Source organism: Rattus norvegicus, chromosome 1 (assembly GCF_036323735.1).
Source record: "Rattus norvegicus strain BN/NHsdMcwi chromosome 1, GRCr8, whole genome shotgun sequence".
In the NCBI taxonomy this organism is placed as follows: Eukaryota; Metazoa; Chordata; class Mammalia; order Rodentia; family Muridae; genus Rattus; species Rattus norvegicus.
In genome coordinates, this window is record NC_086019.1 from 244,955,067 (window position 1) to 244,964,876 (window position 9,810).

A 9,810-nucleotide genomic window follows, 5' to 3' on the forward strand; every position below is an offset into this window, starting at 1 on the left:
GTCTTGGTTTATTAAAGCAGCCAGCTCTGGGGCAAAGTGGGAAAGAGAATGGCTTTAAAAAAATTCCCAGTTGTGCCCTGCATTCTGCACTTGGTGGTGGCCCTGCCATTCCCTCATTCTCCTCAGTCTCCTCTTCCCTGCTGAGATCCTGTTTGGGGTTTCAAAGCTTGTGACCTGATGAATCATGACCCACTTATCCCATGCTGATGCTTGACTTACATGGTACATGTGGTCGCTGTCCCATCCACAGCTGGCAACAGCTCATGTGTTTGATTCCTTTACAGCGCCGTTTGCTCTTCCCACATCTCCCCCACTCACCATTTTATCCCCATGACGGGATGCTTACTGAAACAAAAATGAAGTCCTGGAAGGAGGCAGCCCCAACATCCCCACCCTGCAGCTGAGAAAATTCCAGAAAACTGGAGCTTAAAAAGTTAAGTTGGGTTGTGGTGGTAGCTCAGGCCTTTAATCCCAGCACTTAGGAGGCAGAGGCAGGCAGATCTCTGCATTCAAGGCCAGGCCAGCCTGGTCTACAGAGCAGGGCAGCCAGGACCACACAGAGAAAATCCTGTCTTAAAAAAAAGGAAGGAACTAAGGAAAGAAAAAAAAAAACACCAAAAACAAGCAAGCAAGCTAGTGGGTAGAGGTATTCCGATACAAGTAATTCAGGGTTAGGATCCTCTCTGCGAGACTTTCGTTGTTGAAACTTAAATATTTGATAAATTGAATATGGTTTGCTTTCTGACTTGTCCTGAACATTACCTATGATGCTTGCTTATTTCTGCCACTTAGGAGTGATTGAATGGTTCTCATTTTGAAAAGACCATGTCCAAATATCTGCCAAGTAGCACCTGGTGTCTTATCAAATTGCTTGTCATTCATTAGACACACACACACACACACACACACACACACACACAGAGAGAGAGAGAGAGAGAGAGAGAGAGAGAGAGAGAGAGAGAGACAGACAGACAGACAGACAGAGACAGAGAAACAGAGACAGACAGAGATAGAGAGATAGAGAGGGAGAGAAGATTGAAAGCAAAACATTGTATAGTGTTGTCCTTAGCACAGACAGGGCTCTGTGGGATTGCAGCATACCTAAGTCATATCTTAAGTTCTGAGTCCTTTGGTTTGAAGGTTTAAAGAGTGTCTGGGAAAACTTTTCTTGTACTTTTTACAGTCAACATCGAAGTTCTTCTAGCTAAGTGCTGTATCCCTGGATATGATGCATATGCTGTATTCCTGTCTCACAAAAAGGACCTATGAATCCATTTCCCCTTTTCTGTTAAAGTCATTGAATTGAATCATACTTCCAAAAAAACACTTTTAAGATCCACTTATGAATATGTCACTGGCTTTACACAGCACGATGATATCCATCTAAATTTAAACATTTATTAGGCAAGCAGGAAAAATGGCTCTCCTTATGAAAATCAGTCAGAATCGCCCTGAAGCCTTGTCTTGTCAATTGTATCACATACCAACCCCACTCGTCCCCTCAGCTGCTTTTGGAGTATGAAAACCAGTCAGCCGAGACCAAGCTACCGTGTAAGGAATAGATTAAACTAGCATCCATCAAGGTGAAAGATAATTATTACTCGTGTCAGACAACACCTGTTTTTGCAGCATTCCTCAACTTAGTTAAACTGGAGACAGGCTAAACTTTCCAGTGAGTTTTCCTTCTGACAGTCGCTCCAGGCAGCGTCGTCTGCAGAACACCCTCTCTGTGTTTACATTTTTGAGGTAGATTAAAAATGTCATCCGTGAAATATAACCTGAAAAATCTCACACTGTAGCGTATTAACATATACAAATACAGGGCTTGAATGGGAGTCACACCAGAGGACACGGCGAGCCATCAGCTGGTTCTCCAGCAGACATCGTTCCACATCATTTTTCCTGATGTTAAACTAAGAGGCGCTCAGCCTAGCCTCCTCATTCTTCAGTTCCCAGCCTCCAGATCACTCTGCCCTTCGCAGTTTGGGTCTACTTATCATTTCTCAACAATCTGGGATGTACTCTTCCTGGTGGAGAGTCAGGGGTCAAGTGCAGTTTGGCATTTGTTGAATTCTGGGCCTTCTTGCCCACAGAATTGACCACAGCTTGTGATGACAATCACACTGGTGTGTGTGTGTGTGTGTGTGTGTGTGTGTGTGTGTGTGTGCATGTGTGTGTATATGTGTGTATGCATGTGTCTCTGTGTGTGTATGTGTGTGTGTATGTGTGCATGTGTGTGTATGTGTGTGTGGTGGGTATATGTGTTTATGTGTGTGTGTATGCGTGTGTGTGTATGCGTGTGTGTGTGTGTGCATGTGTGTGTATATGTGTGTATGCATGTGTCTCTGTGTGTGTATGTGTGTCTGTATGTGTGCATGTGTGTGTATGTGTGTGTGGTGGGTATATGTGTTTATGTGTGTGTGTGTGTGTGTGTGTGTGTGTGTGTGTGTGAATCTTTGACCTGAGGCAAATATCTAAGGTGGTTTTATGTTGTTTGTTTGTTTGTTTTTTTTAATTGAAATTTGACACCAGTTTGGCTACTACAGAAAGGTTAATGCCATGGTCAAGTTTGAGCCCCGGGTTGTCCCTCAGTGAGATACAGAAAAACAGAAGCACCAGAGAGTCTGGTACACTTTCAGAGACAAGAGAAGTTACCCCTCCCCCACACACACTCTGGCTTTTTCCTCTGGGGGAAGTGAGGGGACCTTGCTGTTGTTCAGGGTGTTAATCTTATCACTGGCATCTGTGTTGCCATCAATCATGAGGTCTTCTGTCTGCTCCAAATACTCACTCCAGTGCAGGTGAAGGTTGAGAAAAAGGAAGTGTGAGGCATCTCTTTAACACAGGGTTAGACATCCAAAGGCATTCGAGGTACTATATTCTTGGGTTTAAAGTCAGGAGTATATGTTTTACAAATCTCCTTTCTCTCAGGACCCAGGGCTCTCTGACAGCACTTGAAAACAGCTCTGTTTCTCCCAATCTCAAGCCACTGCCTCCTTTGGCCAGCTGTTGGTAACCCCTTGCCTGGATCATTGTGACAACCCGTGTCCTCTTTCTTAATCCAGACTGTCTATCCCCAGTCTCCCGTGCACCAGTAGCCATTAGTCTAAATGCAAGTTAGGGTTTTCATCTCTTGTCATGGCTGTCATGGCCACGAAAGCCTTCACCTGCCTGCCTGCCTCTCAAGAAGAACTTTGTGATTACACTGGGCTCACATCATAATCCAGGATAGTCCCCATTTCAAGACTGCTAACTTAATCGCATTGGATGTAACTTACTACACTACTGTGCAAGGTGACTAACTGTCCACGAATCTCAGAGATTAAGACTTAACATCTGTTTTTAACTGGCACAGGGCTCATACCTGTAAGCTCAGACTTTGAGAGATGAAGGGAAAAAGATGAGGAGTTCAAGTCCAAACTTGACTATAGAGTGAGTTTGAGGCCAGCCTGGAGCACTGTTACATGATGTCATCTACAAAGTGGAGCACAGGAAGCTCTGTCTCAAGAATAAAGCAAACCACAAAACATGGGGACATCTTTTGGGGAACCTTATTTGACCCTTCATAGTAATTCAACATGGTGCAGCCGTTTCTGTGATATATTCCTCGACCTCACTTCAGAAAATTCCCTTTGACTAAATACTAAGAAAAGGACCACTGACAGCCTCACGGTACCAGTCCCAGCTCGGAGGCTGGGCAGGGGCAGCTGGACCATGACATTGTGTAGCCACCTCCTCCCTGTGATCTGTTCTCTAGGCATGCACTCTCACCTCCCTTTCTCTGGTTTTTGACCTGACATTGAACTTCCTCCAGCTCTGAGTCAAAGAGGCTTTATACTCAACCCATTGTGGTTTATGGAGGCGTTCACTAAAGGAAGAAAAGAGAAAATTCTACCCACAGGACAGTGTTGGCTTTATCTGCCTCCAGGTTACAATGATTTTTCCCTCTGAGGGAACTATCTTTTTCGGACCATAAGATGCCCTGGCTAAGCCTGGCTTTGTATCTGTAGACAAAGGTGGCTAGGTCATGCCAGAATGCCCTTTGACTCCGTTTTGCTGTCTCCAGATACTTATTGTGTATCTGGGAGAGACACGATGGTGGACACCTTTGCTGGGAGGCCAAGTTTCTCGGACTTGAAGACCTTTCAAGTCTGCAACCCGAGACCCTGAGACATAGAGGGTGCAAAGTGATTTATTTGCAGGTATTCTTAGGAGAAACCCAAAGGGATAAGAAATGGGATGAGGATAAGATTATGATAAAAGAAGACCTATCAAGTGCAGCCCCAGTGGGTAACACTGAGTCAGTCCCCCAGGGGGGGACTCTGAGAATATGGGTCATATCTTACATTGTCTTGATCAGAAATGACAATCATTGCTCAAGGACTTCCCTAAGAAAACATAAATTCCTACTGACCCCTGGTATTCCTAGAACCCAGAAGACGAGAGACTGAGAATCTGAGGGAAGCCTTCCACTCAGAACTAGGTACTTCTGGGAATGGAGAGCCATTATGCCAGGAGATGATGCAGAGATCAGGAACACATTTGTCCTATCGTCTCCTCTCAACCCACTCTCTGGAGTTTGACTTTACTCTTGATATTCCCAATACACCGTAGAGGCTGGTCTGCAACTGAGGTTCACCCAAAGCTTCTAGCTCTTTTCCCCCTGATACTCTACACAGGGGAGTGTCCAACTTCTTAACACTGTTACATGATGTCATCTACAAAGTGTATGATGGAGAACTGTGACATTGAGTTTCAAAGTGAATTGGGAAAAATCTCTTCTAATATTTGAAGTGTCTGGCCACTTTCATAGCTCTCAGCTGCATGAAGCCTGCAGGTGTGCATTTGACACACCTAAGACCACAGTCACTTTCTTGGGTATTCACAAAGGATGCTGCTGCCCTTTGAGTAATTCCAATGAAGACTTTTCAAACCATTTTCTAAAACATGCAATAATCTTTCCATTGCTCTCAAACCAACATGAAAACAACAGTAAGAATAGCAGCTAATACTTGGATAGTGTGTCATTCACTTTATAAGAGCTAGTTTACTTCACTCTTCCCCCATCAATGACCCTACGAGGCAGAGACTATCATAATCTCCACTTTTCTCTTGAGGAAGTTGAGGCTCAGAGTTCAGTAATGCCCAAAGTTTACAGAGCTGAACAAACTAAAGTCTGTTCTTGGTCAAACAGAACTCATGCTCTATATCTCAGTCCCATTTTACCTACTCCATCACAGCAAGAGAAGAAGGGTCTCCTAGTCAGAGTTGAGGGCGCAGAATAGAGATGGGTCTGGCAAGCAAGAGCGTTTCTTCAGAATTTTGGATTCCGATGGTGTTCAGTCACCCCATTTATTAGGTTCCTTACCCAAGAGTTAAGTAGAAAATGGATTCTTTCTAACAAATCCCTTTCAGATGTGTTGGCCAGCAAGGCAAACTTCATTGCCCCTAAGTGAGTCACTGTGTAAACTGGTTGTACTTCAATATGCTTTTCTGGGAGAGGGGCTTAGACCCTCCACGTAGTGTTTTTTAAGAGCGTTCCTGGAAGCTACACCCAGTATCTGCTGCCTTTGTCTCTTTAGCCAGATCCGTATCAAATGACAGCCCACCCTTAGCTGCAAAGAAGGCTGGGAAATCAAGTTTGCTTTGTTTGTTTTTTTAAGCATAGCTTTCCCAACAAAGTCACCATCTTATTAGAAAGTGGGGGATGATGGGTACCGAGTGGATAGCCAATATTGTCTGCATCCTGCTCCCATTTTCACTGTCTTATGTAATTCAGTTCATGGACTATGATTTCAGCTAACCTTGGACTTGTGCACTAAACTCTTTTCTATTTATCCTTTCAACAGATTTGTGTGTCCCAAAGATACTAGGTATGTATTTTGTAGAAACTGTCCTTTCCCCAAATCCACTCCTTTGTGTGTTTTATGCCTTAGTGAATGCCGTCCTTGACTGTCTAGCAATTCCAATCAAATACACATATGCCATCCCTTCCTTATTCCTTAGCCTTCCCAGCTGATCGCTTGCCAAGCCTGTGCTTTCGTTTCTCCTTTATTTGACCTTTTCTAACCTTCTCACCACTACCCAGCAGTGTATGCAAAACACAATGTGTCATGACCAAATAAGGGTTATACCAGGAAGAAAAGATGATTCGGTGATGGGGAATTCATTATTGTTACTCAGCATCTTTACAAATTAAAGGGAAAACACAGAGGCTTATAGACTGAGAGGTTAACATGCTTTGCCCGCCTGTCATTAAAGATAAACAAATATTTGAATTAATTTGTTCAAAAGTTGCTGGGCCTGCACCGTGTAAACTATAAAATCTCATTGAAAGAGATTAAAGAAAAACTAAATAATTGGGGAAGCACCCCGTGTTCACGGCTTGGAAGACTGAACATTATCAAAGTGGTGGTTCCATCCCAGGCGAGCACGGGTTTCAGCACCATCATTATCGAAGCCCTAATCTCAGCTTCTTCTTCTTTTTTTCTTTCCAGAATTGGGAGAGTAGATCCTAAAACTTATGTGAAATTTCAAGGGACTCTGAATGGTTGGCACAGTTTGGAAGATGAACAGTTTAAGCTGGAAACTCAGTTTCGAAACATACTGTAAGACTGCCTTGACCGAAGCAGTGTGCTCCTGGGATAAGGGCAGAGGTTCAGAATCGGAAAAAGAATTGGGAGCTATTCTTGTCACCTTCGGCTGCCATGACAGAGTATCATGAAGTACCTGCAACAGCAGAAGCATATGTCTAAAAGTTCTGGGGCTAGAAGTCCAGGATCAAAGTGTTACCTAGTGCTGTTCCTGGTGGAGGCTTGTCACCTGGCTTGGGGGTTGAGGAGGCTCTGCTTTTTCTTTTACAGTGACAGATTCTATTACAGGGCCTTATGCCCATGACCCAATCCAATGCTAAACGCTGCCCCAAATCCCATTAAACACCATCGCGTTGATGATTCCAGCCTTAATCTGTGATAGGAGGGCTCATAAACTTCTATTCTACAATAAGAGTCATGTTATAAACCCAGCACCTATGGTCAATTCATTTTTTGGCAAAGTGGCCAAGACCATTCTGTGGGAAAGTCATGTTTTGGACAAATGGTACTGGGACAACTGATACCTACATTTAAAAAGATTCAGGCTATACAAAAAAAAAAAGATCAAATACTGAAATATAAGCACAAAAGGCATAAGCCAGAAACACAAATGCTGCATATTTTCTCTCATTTGTGAGTGTTAGCTTTGAGGATTCAGATATGTATGTTCATTCAGAATACCCACAGAGGTCAGGAAAATCATAAGGGACTATATAGAAAGAAGCCTTAAAGGGAGGGGAGATAAAATGTACTGGTACAAAAAATTAAAAGGAAGTAACTGAACAGAAAGACCTTTAAAAAAAGTCATATGGAAACTCCCTAATATACACAGGAACACTTCAAAAGAGCTAAAATAGAGTGACTCTGTAACAGGGTGGCAATGCCCCACTAGACACCATAGGCTAACAAATAAGGTGCTCAAAATCAAGAATGGGTTACCTTTTTGGAGTTGCTGTCCAGTGGAGTTTTAGAGCCCTGACCCAAGCTTTGTGGGCTATTGTTGATGTTATTGACCACCCTATAGAACCATATTTGCTGAAGAAACTATATTCTTGTGTTGAAGAACATTGGGAAACCAAGCTCGTTCTGACCTTCCTCTATAACAGCTTTCATAGTGCTAGGCACACTACTGGAGGAGAAAATCACACACTAATCTTACCTAGCTGTGATTATGGGTTATGACAGTGACTGGCCTGGAAGGAGATGCCCAGGAATGCAGCAGTGGCATTAGCATCATGGGAGTAACCGACTACTGATTGGGTTTAAGTAATGCTGCTCAAGATAAAACCGGCACCTAGCACCATTATCTAGCCAGAACCCATGGAGGTAAGCCATAGGTGTTAGGAGAGAGCCTGCTGCTATTATTCTGTTAAATGAACCTTGTGTTTGTCTGCTTTGGAGACAGCGTCTCACCAGGTAGTCTTTATTTGCTTGTAATTTGATATGTGGGTCATATTGGCCTCAAATTCATAAAGATCCTCCTGCCTCTGCCTCGTGAGTGCTGGGATTAAAGGCGCGCATCACCATGTGCAGCTTAAATGAACGTAGTATTACACTGAGTCATAACTTATCCTTATGCCTGTAGATGAATACAACCGTTTCAATCCTCATCAGAGAAGCTTCTATTTCAAGTAGATGGTGGCCAACATTGGCCCGCAATTGGCCAAGGAGCAAAGAACAAGAGACTACAGAATGGTTAGCCTGGAACAGGACATCTACATCACAACCCCTTCTCCTAAGGTTCAGGGGTCACTTTGGGAGAGGGGCTAGATGGCTATGAAGAAGCAGTGTCTCTATACAGAGCAGGGCAGATGTGCATATGAACTCACAGCCCTCGTGACATGTATGCACAAGACCTGCACAAGCTCAAGCCATGCCACGTCTCAATATGGAGAGGAGCCCCACCCCTTGCCAAGGAATTACTGACAACTGTTCGTGGCTGGGAGAGGGAGAGTCAATTTTCTCCAAGAATATTGTCCCCGATAAGTTGACTTTGCTCCAGTGGAAGGCCATACATCCAAGAGTATGTGGGTGACACAAATTGGTATTGGTAGGTCTAAAGATATAATATAAAGCAAGTACATGAAGTTGAGTGGTTAGAGGAGGAGGGTGGGTCTGGGAGAAGTTGGAGGGGGAGAATGAATATGATTAAAACACATTATACAAAATTCTTCAACAAAAAGAATGAAAGACGTAAAACATGCTAGGTAATTGAGTAATACTCCGTGATCTTATACCTGGCAGCAGTTGTTTGGCCATGACTTCCAAAATTTAAGCAGCAAAGGAAGAAAGAGAAGCATGAGGCTTGTTAAAAATATGAGTTCAGGACCAGCTTGGATTACAGATGAGAATGAATCAGAATGAAAACCTTTGTGCATCAAAGGAGCAGAAAGACAATGCACAGAATGGGAGACAATATTTGCAAATAGTACATCTGACAAGACTCTGGTATCCAGTGTACATAAATAACTCTTGAAATGGAACAAAAACGTAAATGCAAGGGACCGAAAGTTATGTGAGTGGCTTAGAGCTCTTGCTGCACAAGCCGGATGACCTGAGTTCAGTTCCCGGGAAGAAACTGGAACCCAGGGTGGAAGGAGAGAACTTAGAGTAATAAGTTCTCCTCTAACCTCCACACGTGTTCACCCCACACCACATACTCCTCTCTCTCCACAATAACCATTAGTAATAATAATTTTAAAAACAAATACAAAGATGAGTGTTGACTAACACTTCCTCTAAGGAGCTGGACAGATGGCTCAGAATTATTAGATGATCATCAGTGCTTTAGTCATTATCATGGTGGTGTACCCCTTCAGTCACAGCATGTGGGAAACTGAGGCATGAGGCTTGGGAAAAATTGAGGTCAAGACCAGCTTGAACTGGTCTTGAGTGACCCTGTGTGAATAAAGGAAGGGAGGAAGGAAGGGAGGGAGGAAGGAAGGAAGGAAGGAAGGAAGGAAGGAAGGAAGGAAGGAAGAGAAATAGAGTGGGAAAAGAACCAAAACCCTACATGGTACCATTCGGTGTGCCTTAGCACAGATACAATAAAAACCCAGAATTTGCTAGCACAGGAAGAAACTGAAACCCTTGCACATTGTCAGTGTGAATGTGAAATGGTGCAGATAGTATGTAAAATAGTTTGACAGCGCCTAATAAATCAAATGTAGAATTTCTATTGATCCAATGAATACATTCCTGGATTATAGCTAATGTA